The following is a 21490-nucleotide window of genomic DNA, read 5'->3' as shown; positions in this document are numbered from 1 at the left end:
CATGGTCCATGTGAGGGGTTGTGGAGAAATGACAGCGTGTCCCAGAGAAGTGGGAGATGGGGAAGGAGGGGGACCTGGGTTACTGCCTGGCTTGACCCCTGACTTGCTCATGACCTTGGACAAGTCACCTCTACTCCACATCTGGGCCAGTCCCCTGTTCTTGACAGGCCTCTGTCACCCATGAGAGGGCTGCAGAGGGACTTTGCTAAACAGAGGGAACAGCAGGGTGGGCTTGGGGCAGCAGGCTGGCCTGGCGGATTGTCCTTATTTTTCAGAGGAAGAAGCCTGGCGGCAGGCCTGGACTCCCTTCTCCTGAGGGATCGGGTGACGGTTGTGTGTGGCTGAGGCTCAGCCAGCCCTGTCCTCACACTGGGAAGCTGGTGGGAGCAGAGGCCTGGATTTCCTTCCCAGGCACTAGACCTTGCTTGGAAGCCCAATTAGCACCATCAAAATATTTCTGCTTTGGGAAGCTGAGGCGGGCAGATCACAAGGTCAGGAGACTGAGACCATCCTGGCTCACATGGTGAAACCCCATCTCTACTAAAAAAAAATACAAAAAATTAGCAAGGCATGGTGGCGGGCACCTGTAGTCCCAGCTACTCGGGAGGCTGAAGCAGGAGAATGGCGTGAACCCGGGAGGCAGAGCTGGCAGTGAGCCAAGATCACACTCCAGCCTGAGCAACAGAGCAAGACTCAAAAAAAAAAAAAAAAAAAAAGATATATATATATTTCTGCTAATTAGTTGGCTCTGGGTAGAATGAGCAACTAATTAGCCCCTCCAGTTTAACCTGTAATTGCTGCTGGGAGATGGGTGAGAGGGTAGGGTCAGAGCTGTCTGTGCAGCAACCGGCGTGACAGGGGCAGGGGGCAGGGGCGTGAGCAGCCTCCCCACTGCTCAGGCAGACGGCAGCACCCACAGGCACCACAGCCCGGGGGCATGGGGAGTTCAGTGGGCGGGGAGATGCAGGTGGGAACTGATGCAGGGCAGGAGGGCCACAGTCAGCTGGGGGTCTGGCAGGGATTGTTGGAACAGGTGACACCTGGGCTAAGCCTTGAAGTCTGTAAGGTGCTTTTCAAGCATTTTATTTTTCTGGTTATAAAAAAAGTAATGTGTGTTCTCTATAGAAAAGTGTGAGCGATGGGTGTTTAGCCCGTCAGTCTTCTACAAAACATGTATTTATGACATAATTGGGATCAAGCTGTACTTACTATTTTCTAACTTGCCTTTTGCACTTAATCCCATACCAAGATCATTTTCCTATCATTCAATACTTTCTATAATGTGATTTTTAATGGCAGTGTAATGTTTCAGCCTGCGTGTACCATAGTGTGTTTAGCCAATTCTCTGTTGTGTATTTTGGTGGTTTCTGATGTTCTGTCATTATAAATAATGCCTGAATGAAGGAAGTCATGGATGTAGGGTTGTGATGGGCAGGGAAGGTTTAGGGTGGCCGGGTAGGTCCAGCCTGAGCAAAGGTGCAGTGGCAGGGGAGTTTGGAATGTGTCTGGGGAGTGGCGGGGCCAGAAGGGGCCAGGGCTGGCATGGAGCACTGGAGGCTTGCACCGGAGGCTGAGGAATTGGAGCTTCACTCAGCAAAGCTCTAAGTTCTTGGAGAAAGCTCAGGTTTGTCCTTGCTGCCCTGCTTCCATTGCTGTCTCCCTCGGTGCTCCAGTGATTGGAGGGGAGGAAGCAGGGTGCTGTGTGTTTGGGAGGAAAGGGCAGGCAAAGCTGGGATCCCAGATGACCTCTCCCTCACTGGTGGGATCCGTGATGTTTAAACCAGGCCCCTCTGCTCTGTGGGGAGCCTTGCCCAGGTCTCCTCCTGCCAGGCAGGAGGGATGCAGGCACCAGCTCTGAACACTTACAGACTCCTGGGTCAGCACAGCTGGTCAGACCAGCCTCTCCTTCATCCCCTCACTGGGCGGAGGCTTATGACAGGGACCCTGGAGGGCCAGGGAGGAGGCTGGAGGTGGTTTGTCGTCTCTTCCAGGAAGCTTCCCTGATCTCTGCGTGGAGCTGTGGGCCCCTCCCTAGTGCCGCCCTCCCTGTGCACATCTGTTGGCCCCGGCACTTCTGTCATGCTGGGTTGGGATCACCCATGGGTGTGGGCCTATTTCTCCCAAGGATGAATGTGCAGTGGTTTGTTCATCCTTCCTTCAGCCCATACTCAGTGCCTGCTACACATGAGGCATTGTTCTATGTGCCCAGCACGGCATCCATGGGTGAATAGGTTAGACCATGGCATTGCCCTCATAGAGCCTAAATTGTAACAGAGTAGACAGAAGAAACCAGATAAATCAATCCATAATATAAGATTAGGGAGTAATAAATGCCACAGAGAAAAATAAGGTTGGAAAAGGGGGCAGGCATGAAATGGGAGCCCTTCTGTGGAGCATGGTCAGGAAAGGCCTCTCGGATGAGGGGCCATTTCAGCAGAGGCCTGAGGAGAGGGAGCAGGCCCTATGGAGCTCTGGATGGGCTTTGAGCTGGGACCAGCATAGAGGCCCTCACAGCTGGGCAGCCCTTGAGGAAGAGGGGCTGAGCAGGGCCCGGAGTTACAGAGTGATGCCTACTGCAGAAAGGACTGTAGGGTGGGTGGGCAAGAGTAGAAGCTGGTAAGCCAGTGGGAGACCCCGGCATCAGTCCAGACTAGAGATGGTGGGGCTGGGCCTGGGCGGGAGGAGGGCTTGTGTTTGGAGACTTTGAAGGGGTTGCTGAAGGATGAGCTGTGGACTGGGAGAGGGCCAGCCTGGGAACGGGGTGGGCACTGGAGCCTTGGCCTGAGCCGAGGAACAGGGGTTGAGGGTGGGTTTGGAGGGAAAAGCAAGATCCTGCTTGCAAGTGTTTGAGGTGCCGGCATCGTGTGGGGAGGCTACACAGACAGTAAAGCCTGCAGCTGTGGGAAGAGCTGGGCTGGAGAGGCAGTTGTGGGGGGAGTCAGTATCTGGGTGGTTTCTGAAGCCTCTGAGCCTGGACAAGATGATGTAGAGGAGAAATCTGGGCCTCATTGCTTGGGGTGAATCCAGCCCTGGGGAGCTCCCTGCTTATGGGTGGGCTGTTACTCTAGCTTTGCAGAAAAGGTCCCCAGATTTACCAGCCTGGAGAAACTGCTACAGCTCACCCTCCCAGCTGCTCCTCCCAAGTGGCCTAATGGCTGGCACCATCATTCTGTAATGCTTGTCAGGGCTGCTGTCGGCAGGAAGTGTGGTGCTGATACTAGGCCTAATCCTCTCACCCTTTTCTCTTGCAAGGGACTCTTAACTGGTGAGTCTGGAGCAGCCCAGGCCCTTCTGAGCCCTACTAGTGGTCACTACTACAGGCCTTCCTCCAGGTCATGTTCCCCCTCAAGAACCTTCAGGGGCTCCCTGTTGTTTAAGGTTGACATGCAGACTCCTTCTCCTGCTTGTAGAAGGCCTTTCATTGTCTCCCTCAAGCCCATACTTTCTTCCCCGCCCTTCTTTCCAACAGGCTACTCTCCTCCATCCCCCACACACCACGCTCAGCCTCACCTTCCATGTAGAATGCTTTCTTAACCACCAGCAAATCCCACATTTTCCAGAATGTCTTCCCTGACCCCCCGCTTCCCTCGGCCTCTTTGCATGTCCACATGTGCCTTTTACCTGTTTCCCCAGGCCTCATGGCTTGTGGTGAGCTATCCTGTCAGGTCACCCAACTCATCAATGTCATGATCCTCAGCTTGTCTTCCTCTTTGCCGTCCTCATCCTCTTGTCCCTCATGTCTGCCATCTACATGCTGCCCTGCCCTCAAGTACTGTTGTCAAAGCTCTTCCCAAACAGAATCCCATTCAAACCACGGTGCTCTGTGGGCCAGGGCGCCCAAGCCTGGCTCTGCATCAGGACCACCCAGGGACGTTATTAGAGACAGGAATCATCTGCGGTCCACCCAGACCGTCTGATCCAGGGTTGCTGGGAGAACCCAGGAATCTGCCTGGTTCACAAGCCCCACAGCCACCTTTTGATGGTCAGCCAGGTTGGGACCCATTGGCCCAACCCAAGCTCATGATGAGGGAGTATAGGTATCCCTGAGACCATGGTCCTCTGACCTTTACTTGCACACCTTCAGGGACAGGGACCTCACTCTCTCCAGGGCAGCTCAGGCCCTGGAGGCAGCTCTTATATGGCTCCTCTTTATACTGGCTGAGCTGAATCTGCCTCCCTGAAGTCTCCATGGCTGGCTCTAGGGTCCACATGGGACAGGAGCTATGTTTGGCATCTAGAAGCTCTCCTTTTCTACCCCGCCAAACCCAGTGGGGGGCCCAGCATGTGGTGGGGATTTGGGCAATGTCTGTGGCTTGGTGGATGGATAGAGGACCTGCCTCCCTCCACACCTGCCTTCCTGGGGCCTCCCCAGGGCATTGTTCTCTTCTGTTCCTCCTTAGTCTTCTCTTAAAGAAGCGAACTCACAGAGCAGTGCAGGGCTCAGAAGACCCTCTTCCCCTACCCTCAGGCCCTGGCTGGGGCCACACCACCCAGACTTCCAGCTTCTAGAAATGTGAGACGATCCATTTCTGTTTAAGCCACCCAGTTTATGGTACTTAGCTATAGCGGCCTGGCAAAGGTGTTTCAGGGGCCAGGCACTGTGGCTCACGCCTGTAATCCTAGCACTTTAGGAGGTTGAGACGGGAGGATCACTTGAGCCCAGAAGTTTGAGACCAGCCTGGGCAACATGGCGAGACATGGTCTCTACAAAAGATACAAAAAATAGCTGGGCATGGTGGCACACACCTGTGGTCCCAGCTACTCAGGAGGCTGAGGTGGAAGGATTGCTTGAGCCTGAGAGACTGAGGCTGCAATGAGCTATGATTGAGCCACTGTACTCCAGCCTGGGTGACAGAGCAATATCCTGTCTCAAAAAGACCCCAAAGCCCCAAATCCCCAAACCCCAAGGTGTCAGCAGGGCTGGTTGCCTCCGAAGGCTGTGAAGGATGATCTGTTTCAGGCCTCTCTCCTTGGCTTGTAGATGGCTACCCCATGTCTCTTTACATGGCCATATTGCCAAATTGTTCTCCATACAATATTTAACTATTTAACCGTTTGTTTATTTTTTGAGATGGAGTCTCACTCTGTCACCCAGGCTGGAGTCCAGTGGCTCTATCTCAGCTCACTGCAGCCTCTGCCTCCCGGGTTCAAGTGATTCTCATGCCTCAGCCTCCGAGTAGCTGGGGCTACAGGCATGTACCACCATACCCGGCTCAGTTTTGTATTTTTAGTAGAGATGGAGTTTCACCATATTGGCCAGGCTGGTCTTGAACTCCTGACTGCAGATGATCCACTTGCCTCAGCCTTCCAAAGTGCTGGGATTACAGGTATGAGCCACTGCGCCTGGCCAGTATTTAACAATTTAGACCGTATCTCCAAATCCCTCTTTCTTATGGGGACAATAGTCATATTGAATTAAGGGGCCACCCTACTCCAGTATGACCTCATCCTAATTAGCTAATTACATCTCAAATGACCCAATTTCCAAATAAGATCACATTCTGAGGTATTGGGGGTTAGAATTTAAGCACATCATTTTTGGAGGCACACAATTCAACCCGTAACAGCAGGCAACTAGAGCTATGATTTTCACAGCAGTGAACTGTCCCCGGCAGCCTTGGCGGTGGTAAGCATCTCATGCCATGGGTTGCACAGGAGGAGTATCGAGGCTGCCCCAAGCTGTCAGGAACATGGAGAGGAGATTCCTACCTCATGGCTAGGACCAGGGCTTCCCTGACACCAGTTTCAGCCTGGGATGTTAATCAGGGCCCAGGAACATGGTACATGGTGTGTACTGGTCGTGATCCAATCCCTGTATCCTTTGGGTGAAAGGCAGGTTCCCATCACTGGGGTAGGAGGAAGAGCCCCCTGAGCTCTGCTGCCTCTTAGCAGGGTGCCCTCGGGTAGTGGCTTTGACTTCTGGGCCTCCGTCTACCGAACTGAACTGGGGACCAGTCTGCCTGCCTGTTTTTGTCACAAGCCTATGGTTAGGCTCATAGGAGAGAATGAATAAGAAGGTACTTTGTTTTTGTTTTTTTTTTCATGTATTCACTTTGCAAACAGTTATTAAGCTCAGCTGCATGCTAGGCCCTGTGCTGTCCCAGGGACACAGAGATGGTCCTGGTCCTGGCCCTCAAGGAGTGCAGAGGCCATGGGTGGGGCAGCAGGCGTAGGTGGTAGTTGAAGTTATGACCACTCTGGAGCCAGACTCCTGGGACTCAGTCGCAGCTCTGCCATGCGTCAGTGGTGTGAATTTAGACAATTTCCCTAGGGCCTCTTGGTCTCAGTCTCTTTATCAGTCGACTGAGAATAATGAGAACGTCTACCTTGCTTGGATAAAGTAGGCTGAGGCATGTAAAGGGCTTAGAGCCGTGTCTGGCACATAGTAAATGCTTGATCAATATGAGTGGCCAGTCCAGGGGAGTATGATAGAGGGCCACAGGGGGGTTATGGGGGCAATCATTGAATTATTGAATTTGGGCTCTGAGAACCTGGCAGTCATGGTGACCCAGGCAGGGCAGGGCGGGGCTGGCAATGCCTTCGTCTTTGAGCCACTTGCCGCCCTCCGCTCCAAGTGTCCCGCTGTGGGTTGGAGTGGTAAGGAGTATGGAGCAGGCATGCCCATGGGGAGAGGCAGGAGCCTCCTCATGGTGGTGCACCGGGGGTCTGTGTGGCTCCAGGGTTCTATGCGGTGGCAAGAGGCTGCCTGCCCTGTCTCTGCCCGTCCTGTCTCTGCCCCTGGACAGCTCCACGTCTGGGGAGGTTGGCAGCTGGTGCCTGGTGCTTGACTTTGTTAGCCTTTGCATTTAGTCTGCAGGTTCTGGGGAGAGGAGATGGTGAGGAAACAAAATTAAAATTCCTCTTTGAGAAGTTAACAACTTCCCAATTAAAGGATTCTTATTTGTGAGATGCCTTAGAGGCCTTTTCAATCAAGAGGCTCTTCTGAATAATAAAAAGGCTGAGCTGGGGTTGGAGTGGAGCCTAAGCTGCCGGCAAGGAGGTGGGGACGCTGAAGATGGGCATGCCGGCCCCGTGTGGGATGGGGTGGCAACAGAGTGGAATGCTTTTCCGCTCAGCGGTTGGCAGGGGGTTGGCATGGGGAGGGCCAAGAGGAGAGGACTATTCCCACCCCTACCCCGCACAGCCCTGAAGCCCCCTCCAGCCCCCAGCCTGAGCTGCATGCATGGGAGTCCTCCACCGGGACCCCCGTGTCCTTCTGGCCCACGCCCTGTGCTTAGCATCTGCGCACTTCCCGGAGGCTCCCTGCAGCTGTTTCTTGTCCTGCTTGGCTCTCAGTTTCATCAGTGCCTGACCACTTCCTGACACTCAGCTATCCCGGGAGCACCCTGCCAGGCTCCTCTGGCTCTTCCCCTCAAGCCAGGGTGGAGGAGGGAGCAGGTGGGAGAGGCAAATTGGGATTTGCTAAGGATGGTATGCAGCGGTGGATGCAGGCCCGACCGTGCGCTCTGGATGGGGGCAGTGTCCTCTTGGCTTCTGAGAGCCCAGCTCCCTGGTGCCCATGCCACACCTGCTGTGCTGCCCCAGCTCTCACAGGGGTGGTTTTGTTGGGTGTGTCTACCAGCCTTTCAGCCAGGCACCCCCACCCGATGTGACCTAGCTTGTTTCCTGGGAGACTCTTGGGTCTGTCCCACTTGAAGCTGAGTGTCTGCAGATGTCCCTCAAGGGGCTCAGCCTCAGGTCCTGCGGGGCTGACCAGTGTGCAGAGTGCCAGGCCCAGCTGGGTGCTTCCCATCTTCCCAGCACCTGAGAGGCAGCTGCCACTGCCATCCTTACAGAGGAGGAAGGGGAGGCTCTGTGAAGTGAGGCGACCCTTTATGCAGAGAAGGGTTCTTACTGAAAGGACTTGTCATCCTGTGTCCTCCAGGGCCCTGCAGGTCACTAAGCAAAGAGGAATTGGAGACACTGGCCAAGCCCCTCCCCTCAGTGGGCAGCCCAGGCTTTGACTCTGCCCCAATAGGGGCTGCCCTATCAGTTGCCAAGGTCATTTGAGGAGATGGTGCCAAGGGTGGCTCCTCTGTCCAGGCAGCGTGGAGGGCGGCGGGAGTGTTTGTAGCCCACACCTGCCATCCCCTCCCTCCTCTGCATGGCCTACTTTCCAGGCGCCATCGCAACCGAGGCTGTCTGTGTAAATACCCAGAACTGTGGGAGCCCAGTCCCTCTGAAAGGTCAAGTAGGCACTCCTCAGAGGCCTGGGGTTGGGGACAGGGATGGGGCCATCCAGCAGTCTGGGCCACCAGAGAGGGGAGAATGGGTCCTGCAGACCCCAGGGGTGGTGGGTGAGATGAGGCGACGTGTCCTGATTGGCTGCCCTGACCAAGTGAGAGCTGAAATAATCTGAATTCAAGTCCCAGCCCTGCCACTTACTGGGTGGCCTTGAACAAGTGACTCAGCCTCTCTAGACCTCTTTTTCCTCCCGAGTGGCACAGTAACCTCCCTGAGGGGCGGTGAGGATCAGATGGGATGGCACAGGTGAACCTGCTGGGCCCAGGGCTGGTGGGTCTTGCACGTGGAACCTGGATTTGTGGGCTTTGTCTTAATGGCACTGTTTAGTGTTCCTGTCCCAGCCACTTCTTGGGCAAGTGGTTCCTTTCTCCTAGCCTCAGTTTCCCATATGCAGAGTGGACATAATGATATCTACCTCACAGAGGTGTTGTACTCCCTCAGTGGGATCCTCTGTACCCTTCCCCCACATCACGGAATGAGTCTGTCCTCCCTAAGTACACAGTGGGATTTGCCCGGGGTTGGCCACCACATCATGAGTAGGTGACGTGGTCCTTGCCTCTGGGTAGCAATGTGAAGTTAGAGGGATCAAGGAGAAATGCTGTGAGCCTCAGGAAAAGGAAGGAGATAAAAGCTGGGGAAGTCAGGGAGGGCTTCCTAAAGGTGTCTGGTCCTTAGAGTTCGGGAGGATTTGGGGAAGCTGGGGGTAGAAGAGAGTGACAGAGAGCGTGTGTGGTTGGGAATAATGTGAACAAAGACCAGGCAGGAGGAGCAAGCCCGGGACAGGGTGTGAGCTGTCCGAGAGCTGCTGCTGACTGGGGGTCAGAGCCCTGAGAGGTCCCAGCCCTGGAGCCCTGGTGGGGGTGGAGGACCAGGAGTTGGGGGTGGGACCACTGTCTGCTGACTAAGGGCAGGGAGACATCAAACAGCCGGGATCCTAGCACACAGCCCTACCTGGGGGCTGCAGGGAGGGGCGGGATTTAGCATAGGGTCTGTGGACAGGACTCCCCACACTCCAGGGCCTCAGGTGGCACTGTCAAGGATCTGTGTAAAGCCTGGGAAGAGGCTGGTGGCTGCTGCCCAAACTGGCAGGACCCCACCTGTGGAGATCAGCCTGTGGGCCGCCTTTGGCCAAAATGTAGGAACCAGGGACTCTGGCTGCTTGAGGGCCAAGAGAGGGAGATATGGGAGGGATCCGCAGTGAGCTGAGAGGGCTGGGAGACTCACCCTTGTGGAGCACCCACTGTGTGCCAGGCCCTGAGTCAGACTCCTCCCAACTTGGGTTTGTGTAATTTGCACGACAGCCTGGAGAGGGCGCCAGCTCTTAAACTCATTCTAAGGAGCTGGAAACCTGACTGGGAGAGGCGAACGACTGGCCTGCCCTGGCAGTGTTTCAAATCAGAACTCTACACATCATGCTTTTTCAGTGGCCCCATGCTACTCCCCAGGGCTGTGGTTTTTAGAAGTGATGACCCCAGACTTCCCTGGGCAGGCTTGGAAGAGCTATACCCAAGTACGGAGTCTTCCTTGGCTTTGCCTCTCTTAGGGAAGCTCGGAGAGGTTGAGGGTGTGACCCAATGCCACACAGCGCTGGGGTCTGCAGTCCCTGGCTCCCTGACGGGCGTGTGCCATGATCCCTTCTCCCTGGGGTCTGGTGGCCCCAGCCAAGCCCTACCAGGTCTAGGAACCCAGGGGGCCTTCCCAAATATAAGACTACTCATGCCTCTGAGCCACTGAGAGAGGCTTTAAAATCTCAGCCCCAAATTAAAGCCTATGAGCTCCTCAAAACAATGAAAAATTTCCCTAATAAAAGGAGAGGCACACTCAGGCATGTCCTAAATGAATGGAGTGACTTCAGGGATTAATTCAGGATGTATGGGAGGGCGCCCAGCCGGGAAAAGTGCGCAGTGGATATTGTAACAAATTGTTTGCTCACAAGAGGAATAATTCTTAATGTGCACTGGCTGCAAGGGGAAGCTACCTTGGCTGCCTACAGCACGATCCCTCATCAGCCGGGAGCTGGGCAGGGTCTCTGCTAAGGCAGCCTTACCTCTAAGCCTCTGGGCCTTCAGTGACAGCCTTCCAACCTCACAAACTGGCCTGAGTGGGCCCTGAATGTGTCCTTAGAGCCCCACAGCCTCCTGAGTTCTGCTCTCTCCTGCTGGCTCTGTGCCTTTGGCTAGGGCGGGGAAGGTGCTGGCTGGAGGGCAATTCCTCCTCCTTTGCTATGCAAACCAACTCTTCCTGTTGGGACCTCCTGGAGACCCCGGCCTGCCAGTCCCCCCAACCTCAGACCACCCAAAGGAGGCTCCTAACAGATTGTCTCTCAGCATGCCTCAGTGTACCTGTCCCAGGCCTGGGCAGCTGCCTCCTTCCCAGTTCCCTTGCCTCGGGGATGAGTGGGGTGGGGGCAGCACCATCCTCCCTGGCCAGCCCTCCCAGCTTCCTAGTGTCTGTGTGCCAAACCTGGGGGAAAGGCGAGGCAAAGTCAGGCTGCGCTCAGGAACATAAATGAACACCACTGAGGTGCAAACGGAGAAAGGCTTCCTGTATCCCACCTCCCACTCCCGGCTGGAGTGGGTCCAGCACAGAGAGAAAAAAGCACTGGCTCCTGAGTCAGGCAAGCCTGGATTTGGGTCTAGCTTCGCTGCTTTCTGACTCTGGGACTCCAGGCAACTCCCACAATCTCTCCAGCTTCTTCCTCTGTAAGAGATGGGATTAGTTTTAGCAGCAGCAGCAGCAGCACCTCACAGTTTTGAGATACAGTCTCATCCATCTACACAGCAGTCCTAGAAGTTGGGACCTGGGATTATCCCCATTAAACGGACGAAGAGACCGGTCTCAGAGAGGTGAAGCTCTCTGCTTCCTTGTAGCTGCTTCATGAAGTTGTTTAGAGAAAAGGGCCCTGCTTATCGATGCTCCTCCATGAACGTCGGCCCCACCTGCTCCCTTTCCTGAGCGGAAGAGGTACTGAGGCCCTACCAAGGTAGGGGCAGGAGACTTTGGGCACGGGGACCCTGATCCTTCTCACCTCTCCCGTCTGGCTTGGAGCCAGCCTGCCCTTTCATTCACTCCTTCATTCACCCGATCATCAAGTGCTGATGAAACACGTACGAAGCGCGGTATCCCCAGCAGCTAGAACGTTATGCACTGTTCCTCCCCCCAGGTAGCCTCCCGTCTTGAGGGAGCAACAGCACGGCAAACAAGTAATTTGGGTAATCTCAGACTGTGCTGAGTCCAGGAGGGAAATGACAGGGCTATGGAATAGGGAGTGGCTGGGGCAGGGTGAGCTGCTCCGATGGGCATCCAGACAGGCCTCTCTGAAGAGGTGACTTTGAGGCTGAAGGGGCTGAATGTCAAGGCAAAGGCTGGGAGGTGGGAAGTAGCTGGCTGTGTCTGGAGACCAGGAGGAAGATAGTGTGGCTGGTGGGTGGGGAGTGAGGGAGAGAGCGGGGACAGGGGTGGGAAACAGAGCCTTAGCCACCCTGCTGAGGAGCAGGGGTGTGCTCTGGAGGGGGTTAAGCCAGTGAGTGACGGGATCTGATTTGTGCTTTCCAAATTCCGTTCTGGCCTCTGGGTGGAGAGAATGGATTAGAGGCTGTGGCAGGAAGAGCAGGGAGCCTTGAGGGGAGGTGGGTGCAGGGACCTAGGAGAGAGGTGGGGTCATGGCTGCAGGATGGTGGTGCAGATGGCGAGGAGTCGGGGTGGCTAGGAGAGGGGTTGGAGAGTGACCATGGGATGGGAAGGCTGAGAGTCCTGTTTGGGGCGGAGTCGGTTTGGCCCAAGCGGCACCATTTTCTGAGATGGGGAATCTGGCGCAGGTGGAGGTGCAGGCATTCTGGTTTGGACTTGCAGGGTTTGAGGAGCCAGTGAGCTATGCAAGTAGAGCATCAGGCCTTCAGTCAGCATCGGGGACCTTCTCACTTCTGGTCCAAGGTCAAAGGCTTTGCCCTAATATGCAGCTCGTCTCATTGCCAGACCATTTTTCAGATGAGGACACTGAGGGGCTCACCTCAGTCCTAAGACTGCACGTGGCTTTCTTGCAGACCCCTGGCCTGGAGCGGAGAAAGCACGACCCTGAGTGGTGCCTGACAGGAAGGTAGCAGGAAAACTTGGGGAGTGGGAGCGTGGAGCCACCTCCTGCTGACGCACATGTGTACGCAGGCACGTGTGTGTGTGTGTGTGTGTGTGTGTACGCGTGCGCACACTTGAGCATCGTGTGGAGCCCATTAACAAACAGAGAAATAAATTAACAAGTATTCAACCCACCAAATGTTCCTTCTGTTCTGTATAATAGAGCACGGGAACATAATTTTCCCCTGGAGCAAATTGCTACAGCTGAACCTGCTCCTCGTTTTCCTCCAAAAACTGCTTAAAATTCTGGAACGCTTGTTGATTTCGGGTCCTTTCCCTTTCTGGCTCCTGTCCCCAACCCCCAGGCTGCTTCCCTCCGCCTTCCCGTGCGGGGCCTCTGAGGAGCCAGATTGTCACAGCTCCAGGGCTACCATTTTGCAGATGGGAGGAACCTGGGAGGTGGCAGCTCCGGCCAGGGGCCCTGAGGGTGAGAGGCTTTCGCTGTGTGGAGCATGAATGAAATGTCCAGCACTGGCAGAAAACACCGGCAGCTCCCCACTGGGCCTGCCACAGACCACTGTGTGACCTTGGGCAAGTCACTACCCCCTCTGAGCTTCAGTTTCCGCCTGGCAAACACGGGGCTGATCACGCCTGCCATCTCCATGTGAACACGCCTGGTGGTGTACGGAGTGCGGAGTGTGATGTAGATGTGAGCTGCCTCCTTCTGAGGCACCACGTGCAGTGACTGGGGGGCCTCCCACCCCCAAGCCTTCTAAGGAGCCTTTAGATTCAGGGACTCTTGGCCTGCTTCTGAAATCCTCTAGGGCACTTCTAATTTTCTTAAAGCAAATTAATTTTAATCCACTTTAATTAAACATGTCTTATGAAAATGTATATTTATTTATAGAGCTTCTCACTGCATTCCTGATCACTGCTGCCATTCAGAGCCCAGCTCAGATCCCCGCTTCCAAGCAGCCTCCTTAGGCGTGGGAGCTGGGTGAGAGGGAGGCTTTTGCACATTGATTCCTGGCTGGCTCCAGCCTGGCTGAGTTACCTTTGCTGGAGGCAGAAGGGGAAAACTGGAATCCAGTGCTCAGGAGCCAGAAATTCCAGCCCCCTACCCATGCCTTCAGGGAACCGCCTGGACTTGATGCAACATGCAAAGTTCCATCAATCTGGGGACTGCCCCTATGCTCTTCAGCAGAGAAATTAAATCCCAAAGAAATCACTGAGGGTTTGTGGGCTGGTTGAAGGATGGGCCTTGGCCTCAGGTCTGCGGTGTCCAAGGTACATTCAGCCCAGGCTTGTCTTCTCTGCTATGACAGCCCAAAACCTTATCTCCTCCAGAAAGCTCTCCTTGACTTCTTCATCTATCTTAGTCCACTTGGGCTGCAACAACAGCATACCATAGACTTGGGGGCTTGAACCAGAAAGCATGTTTTCCCACAGTTCTGGAGGCTGGGAGTCTGAGATCAGGGTGCTGGCATGGTCGGATCAGAGGGAGAGCTCTCTTCCTGGCTTGCCTCACGTGTGTCCTTTTTGCTGTGTCCTCACATGGTAGGGGTAGAGGGAAGAGAGCAAGTGTTATGTGGTGCCTCTTCTTATAAGGACACTAATCTTCTCAGACTGGGGCTCCATCCTCATGACCTCATTTAACCTTAATTACTTACTTACTCCAAATACAGTCTCATTGGGGGTTAGGACCTGGACGTATAAATTTGCCAGGACAGAGTTTAGTCCATAGTGCCACCCCTGCACTCCTGTCCCCTGGCTATATTGTATCCACACAGGCTGGCATTGTGTTGCAAACTATTTGGTTTAATATTCCCCAAGGTCTCCTCCCAGCACAGGCCTGGGCATATTAGACACTCCATAATGACACTGTAGCTTTAACTGCTTCCCAGGTGAGGCTGCACTTGGGGGCATTTCCAACCCCTTACCTTGGCGCATGATAGGTGGGCCCCGTACCCCACCTCTCCCCATGCCTAGGCTGCTGCGTGTTGGCCATCTGAGTGGGGAGCCTCCAGACCCACACGCCTGCCACGTTCTTCCTTTCAGTGGCCCACCATTGCCCACGGGGAGAAGCTCAACCCCCCTGGCCTGCTCTCCAAGGCCCTCAAATACTTCCTGCCCAGCCCACTGGCCTCACTTCTTGTACCCTCCCCTGTGTCAAGAACACATCCTACTCTTGTTCCTGGTGTTCATACCAGCCGTTCCACCTGCCAGCTGCGAAGCTGTCTTTTCCAGCCAGTGAACTCCTACTTATCCTGTAAAGCCCTCCTCAGCATGGCTGTCCCCAGCCCCGTGGGCTGAGTTGATCTCTCCCTCCTCTGAGCTCCTGTGGCACTCTGGGCTTCCCCGTCACTGTGTGTAATACCCTGGATGGTCCTTGTCAGGGGCAGTGTCTGGCTCACCACTGGGTTCCAGTATCCCCCTGGTGCTGGCTCCATGCTAGCCTACAGGGTGAATGGATGGGTGAATAGTTATTGAACACCTACTAGTCCAGGCACCGTTTTAGGATCTGGGAGGCTGTCCTCATGGAGCTTGCTTTCCAGTAGGGCGGGGTCTGCAACCCCTGGGGACCGGCCCTGTTAGGAACTGGGCCGCACAGCAGGAGATGAGCAGTGGTGAGCGAATGAAGCTTCATCTGTCCTTACAGCCACTCCCCATCGCTTGCATTACGGCCTGAGCCCTGCCCCCATCAGATCAGTGGAGGCTTTAGATTTTCATAGGAGCAAGAACCCTATTGTGAACTGCGCATGCAAGGGATCTAGGTTGCACTCTCCTTATGAGAATCTAATGCCTGATGATCTGTGACTATCTCCCGTCACCCCCAGATGGGACCGTCTAGTTGCAGGAAAACAAGCTCAGGACTCCCGCTGAGTCTACATTATGGTGAGTTGTATAATTATTTCATTATATATGACAATGTAATAATAATAGAAATCAAGTGCACAGTAAATGTAATGCACTTGAATCATCCCAAAACCATCTCCCCAACCCTGGGCTGTGGAAAAATTGTCTTCCACGAAACTGGTCCCTGGTGCCAAAAAGGTTGGGGACTGCTGTAGTAGGGGAGACATATTAAACAACATAAATAAGCAAATCAGGTACTGTGTTAGATAGTGATCATGTTAAGGAGAAACAAATACAGGAGAAGTGGGGAAAGGAAATGGCAGGAGTGGGGGTGCCTCTCTGAGAAGGAGACTTTTAGGTCAAGTGGGGTGTTGAGGTCAGGGAGCCACATGGAAGCCTGGGGAGAGCATTCCAATCAGAGGAAACAGGGACATCCAGGTGGGGGTGTGCCTGGCCTGTGTGAGGAGCAGTCAGGGGAGAAGGAGGAGGCCAGAATGGGTGGAGAAGGCGGTGGGGGTGAGTGGTAAGAGAGGGGAGGAATTGTTGTCAAGGAGCAGATGGGTCCAGAACTTGGAGATCGCTCTCAGGGCTTTGGCTTTTGCTCTGAGTGAGACTGGAGTCACCATGGGGTTTTAGCAGAGGAGTGACGTGCTGTGACTTGGGTTTTAAGGGTCCATCTGGCTGCTATGTGAAGGACACTGTGGGAGGCAGGCCAGAAGTAGGAAGCTCTGGGGGGAGGCTGTTGCAATAATCCTGGAGGGAGATGATGGCTTGATCCGTGGTGGTGGCCATGGAGTAGAGAGAAGTGGTTGACTCTGGATAGATTTTGAAAGGTCAACGAACAGGCTTTGCTGATGGCGGATCTGCTGTGGGATGAGAGAAAGAATTGACCCCACAGTTTTTGGCTTGGGCAGCTGGAAAGATGGGGGTAACCCATCTGATCTGAGAGGGGAAGTCAGCAAACTCAGCTGAGGTGAAATGAGGCACTCAGCTGTGGTCATGTGAAGTTTGATGTGCCTGTTAGTTGTCTGGGATGCGGTGTTGAGCAGGTAGCTGGGGCAGGCAAAGCGGTGGCTTTCAATGATATCCAGGCCCACATCCCTGGAACCTGTGAAATCTACCTTACATGGAAAATGACTTTGCAGATGTGATGGTCAAGTATCTTCAGCTGGGGAGATGATTCTGGATCGTCTGGGTGGGCCCTGAATGCACTCACTAGTGTCCACATAAGAGGGAGGCAGAGGGAGATTTGACTGCAGGGGAGGAGAAGGCCATGCGACCACAGAGGCAGATTGGAGCGATGCAGCTACAAGCCAAGTGATGCCCGTGGTCACCAGAAGCTGGAAGAGGCCAGGAACGGATACGCCCCTGGAGTCTATGGCAGGAGCCAGTCCCCCCAACACTTTGGTTTGGCCCAGTGAAACAGATTTTGGACTTCTAGCCTCTAGAATTGTGAAAGAATAAATTTCTTTCCTTCTTTCCTCCCCTCCCCTCCCTCGCTCCCTCACTCCCTCCCCCACTTCCTTCCTTCCTTCATTCCTTCCTTCCTTCCTCTTTTCTTTTGAGACAAGGTCTTGCTCTGCTGCCCAGGCAGGTGGTGCAGTGGCACAATCATGGCTCATGGCAACCTCAACCTCCCTGGCTCAAGTGATCCTCTCACCTCAGCCTCCTGAGTAGCTGGGACCACAGGTGTGTGCCACACCACACCTTGCTAATTTGTTTTATTTTTTGGAGAGATAGGGTCTAAGTTTCCCAGGCAGGCCTCAAACTACTGACCTTAAGAATCCTCCTGCCTCGGGCTCCCAAAGTGCTAGGATTACAGGCATGAGCCACTGAGCCTGGCTGGGAATAAATTTCTCTTTATAAAATTTTTTGTTTTTAAGCCACCAAGTGTGTGGTGATTTGTTACAGCAACACTAGGACCCTAATACAGTGACAAGCCTAGAGGGAGTGAATGGCGCGCACTCTCACTGTGTTCCGAGGCTGTGTGTGTGTGTGTGTGTGTGTGTGTGTGTGTGTGAGTGTGTGTATATGTCCAGAATCTGTATAAGTCCAAAAGCTGTTTCACTGGGCCAAAACCCAGTTTTGTGTGTGTGTGTGTGTGGTGTGTATATTTGTGTGTGTGTGTGTGTCTATGGAAAGGACAAGTGTGTGCGCCTGTGCTGTGGCGTGTGAAGTCAGAAGGCCTACAATGATGGGGTCAGACCCCCACCGTGATAACAACGACAGTAATCAATAATACCACTGCATACTGGCTGGGTGACCGCACCGTGAATACTTGATCCTTGCTATCCCCTGTAATTGAGGCTGGGGCTGGGGAAAGAGTCAGGTGAGCACCTTCTATGTGGCAGGCCCAGCTCCTGGACTTCCTTCCGAAGTGCTATGTCAACAATGAAGGTTGTCTCTGCAGTGTGGGCCCTGGGAAGGGGCTGAGATTTGCCTAGATGGTGGGAATGCCCCACCTGGCCAGGCTGGTAGTGGCTCTAAGCAAAGTCTTTAGAACCAGGCTCTGGGTCCAGCCTGCCTGGCTTTGAATCCTGCTTCTCCACCTAGAAGTTGGGTGGCCTTGGCTGTGTGCCTCATTGTCGTGTCTGTAAAACGAGTGTATTAGCAGTGCTTGACCTCATGGGGTCTAGTGAGGCTTACATTAGTGAAAATATGTACAACGCTTAGAATGTGTCAGCTCTTAACCCTCTGGCCTTGAGGGCCGAGGCTGTGGTACAAGGAGCTTTGCAGTCCAAAGATCTGGGTTCAAATCCCAGATTGCCTCAAGCCGGGTGTGGGACCTTGGACAAGAGGCTTGTTTTCTTCTGCATAACACCAGCCCCCTGCACAGCCATGGAGGACATGGTGGCTGATATGCAAAGGGCCTGTCATATTGGGCCCCCAAAGTTGAGGGCTCAGCCAGAGTCAGCTCCCTTCCTTCCTGCTAAAGCCCCAAGACAGGTGACCTGGCTCCCAGACCACCTCCACCGTGAGCAGATTCTGTCTTAAGGCTTGCAGGGCATGAGGGAATCCATGGTGGAGGGGGTGTTGGGAGGGCCCTGGGCATGGCAGGGAGGGTGGCCAGGGCAGTCAGAGTGATGCCTTAATGCGCCCAAACAGCTGTGGCTGTGCGTTCGTGGTTGCGGTGACCTCAGGAACAGCAATGTACTCAGGCCCCATTAGAATCTGCAGGGAAGACGTGGTAATATTTACAGCCCAAATCTCCGTCCCCATAAAGGTAGGCAGGGGGAGGAGCTGGGAGGGGGAGGGAGGGGCTGGGCTTCTGGATAATGTCATAAACAGAGACTGTCTCCCTGGAAACAGCCGTGGTGGTGGCGGCCACAGGCTGACAGATGTGCACGCTGTAATATGGGTCCATGGAGGCGGTGACGAGGACATTGAGAGGGATGGATGGGCTGTAACTCACCAGGCCTGGGGCTCAGAGACATTAGGTTGTGCTAATGAGGGCATGGGGGGATGCTGACGGAGGGACGAAGGCCCGGAGCTGGGTGTGTGTGGGGCAGTGGGATGGCCACTGCTGTGTGGAGTTTGGGGAGACCCTCCAGCCTCTGGCTTATGGCCCAGGGCCAACCTCAGATAGGCCACACTGGCTGGGAGATATTTTCAGAGTTAGGAAACTAACTCTTCAGCCGTGTTGGACTGGGTCTAGAAAGGCACAGACAGAGGGAGGAGGGCTGAAGGGCCTCGGCTCAGGCATGGGAGGCTGTATGACAAGGAGCGATGAGTGTGATATGAAGCAGGGGATGGCCCAGTCACGCCTGCTGTGCACAACCCTGTCAAGAGCTGGGTGTGGTGGGCCCACACTACCAGAGCTGCTGGGGCCAAGGCTTTCCCTAAGTTGTCTCATTTCAGAGAGAGGGAGGAGCTGGCTGGCCTTCAGCCACCCAGCCAGTTGATGCTCCACTCTGGGTCCCACTTAGGCCCACAGGGACACTAACAGGAGGTGGCAGGCAGGAGGGACTGGCCCCTGCAAACTAGGTAATGGTAGACTCAGGGGCTGCACTTGCTGTCTAGGAATGTCTAAGGGCCTGGAACCCTTGCCCCAAACTTGGGTCTGCAGTGGGCACCCACTGCTGCAGGGCAGAGCCAGGTCCAGGGTGGAACTCAGTCAGAGCTGCAGATGGACGGGCTGCCTTGGGTGGAGGTGAGCTTGCTGTCATCAAGTGGGGGCTTGAAGGCCATGGCCAAGGAGACTGGAGAGGGAGTTCTTGGTGGAGAAAGGGACGGATTGGAGGCCTGTCCCTCTGCCCCGAGGTGCTGCCGTCCCCAGTTCCCTGCAATAGGATGAGCCATGTCTGAGCATCAGGCCTGTGGCTCTGCCGCCCTCACAACATGCCCCGGCTCCAGGCGATGGGAGGCGTGGGTTCCAATCCCAGCCAGGTTCCGACTTGCTGTGTGAATTTAGCTGGACCTCTTGGCCTCTCCGGGGCAGGATGCAGGAGCACTGAGGCTGTGAAGGTGCAGGCCTTTGGAGGGGGAACACTGGGCACTGAGGCTGGGTGCCAAGTCCAGCTCCTTTTGGGCACTCTTCTCTGTAGGTGGATAGAAATCCAGGAGTATCCACTGATGACCTCGTGACCAGGGTCAGGACCCAGTATGGGGTCAGGAGGCTTCTTTTCATCTCCTTCTGCTGCATGGCCATCAACCCTGTTAGCCTGCCACTCTCATTACTGACATCACCACCCTGGGCCCCAAACTGGGTGGGCTGATGGGCTCTGTGTGGTGGGTGGGCTGAGCCGCTGGGCTCATGCCCTGCTGGGGATCAGGCACCCGGGATTGTGTGTGTGTGTTCACTGAGCGTGGGCAGCCTTGCTTGATCCTACGGGGCAGCCCGTGGAGTTCCTGTGGGGTTCCCGGTGGGGTTGGAGAGGGCTCCTGTAGGATGCCCCGCTGCCTGTGGTGTCTAGGGGCTGGGAGTGGAATTGGTGGGGGCTGCTCCTCAATTCTGAGGTGGAATCTGATTGAAAGGTGTTTGAGGAGAGATGGGCCCTGGAAGAGGTGGGCGGAGGGCTGAGGGCTGTTGGCAGAGTCTGGCCGGGGACCAAGTGGGCATCTGGCAGTCAGGCGAGGCCGGTGCCAGCTGTTTCATGTGAATGAAGACCCCCATTCCCCTGCTCACCTGCGGATCTGAGTTAGCTTCCTCCCTGCACACTCACCACCCTCTAGGCTGTGCCCCCACATCCGAGAGAGGTGTAGAGCTCACCCATTCTCCCTGTGGAGGGCATCGACAGGCCCACGGCATCCCCAGAGCCTCCCCAGAGCCTCCGTCCTCAGGGGCTGTGCAGCCAAGGAGGGCAGCGGGTGGGTAGGGGTTCCCCATGTGGGGTCTTGCAACTGCTGCTCCCCTCCAGGAACTCCTGACCCATGTCCCCTTTGGAACCATGGAGGTGTAGGGCTGAGGAGAGATGTTGTTTGTGAGGACCAGCAGGAGCCTGAGGGGGTGTTCTCAGGACTTAAGGGAGAGAGTGGGGGGCCAGAGACCCCTGAGTAGGTAGGACAGACAGAGAAGGCCGCTGCTCCTTGGGAAGGTCCCCAGGCTGAGGGCTTTGGAGGAGAAGCTTTGCCCTAGGCAGGGCCTCTGGGAGCTGGCTGGCCCCAGAGTGAGTTTCCAGGGCTGTTAAGTCAGAAAGAGGTTGTATGCTTAAAATCTTCGCTGCCCAGGCCGTGTGACCCCAGGCAAGTGCCTTTGAGCCTGTGTATCAGTGCCAGGCAACCTTGGTCAGCTTCTGTCTCCAGGGTCACTTGTGCTGAGAGGTGCCTGGGCTGGAGTCATGCCTGCCTTCCTGTGTGGAGAGGAAGCTGGGGCTGGACTCCCGGGCTGGGAGGGATGGGCTTCCAGGGTGGTGGAGGGGCACAGGCAGCCAGGCATGATTTGGCCTGCATTGGTTCCAATCTCACCTACTAGCTGTCACCTAACTTCACTGCGACCAGCCTCATCATCTGTAAAGTCGAGATTCTGCCAACATCAGGGGCTGCTGTGTCAAGGTCAAGTGAGTCATTTCACTCAAGCCTGGCACACAGTGGGTGTTCATTCATGCTGGCCACATTGTTATAACGCTGGAATTGAAATTGCTCAGATCTCCTGGCAACTCCTTTCCCCCATAGCCTGCTGCAACATGCCAAAGCCTCCCAGGAGTCCCATGGATCTTCAGCAGTCACATGGTCCAGACTCCCATTGCTCAGATGTGGAGACTGAGGCCTTATAGGATAGGGCTATGGCAGGGACCTGGGCTCTGGGGCATCCATTTTGGCAGCCTCTTCTCTGGCCTTTCCACAGCCACCTTCTCTTCCCTTCATGAGCCTATTCTCTGTT

The 21490-nt window shown here is 55.0% G+C and overlaps 1 protein-coding gene across 12 annotated transcripts in view; it reads left to right on the top strand.

The window, feature by feature from the left end:
• The window catches only part of LINGO1 (leucine rich repeat and Ig domain containing 1), a 204366-nt gene that overhangs the window by 24095 nt on the left and 158781 nt on the right, over positions 1–21490 (top strand). For 4 of the 12 annotated variants that reach the window (XM_073996482.1, XM_065548256.1, XM_065548257.1 and 1 more), the window contains exon 1: positions 10891–11227. The exons of the other annotated variants lie outside the window; for them this stretch is intronic. The gene's annotated coding sequence lies outside the window, so the exon portion shown is untranslated. Of the gene's footprint in view, positions 1–10890; positions 11228–21490 lie in introns of those variants that run through there. 12 annotated transcript variants of the gene reach the window in all.

Source organism: Macaca fascicularis, chromosome 7 (genome assembly GCF_037993035.2).
Source record: "Macaca fascicularis isolate 582-1 chromosome 7, T2T-MFA8v1.1".
NCBI classification, from domain to species: Eukaryota; Metazoa; Chordata; class Mammalia; order Primates; family Cercopithecidae; genus Macaca; species Macaca fascicularis.
The sequence above is the reverse complement of the archived record's forward strand: the minus strand, read 5'-3'. Positions and strand labels throughout refer to the sequence as shown.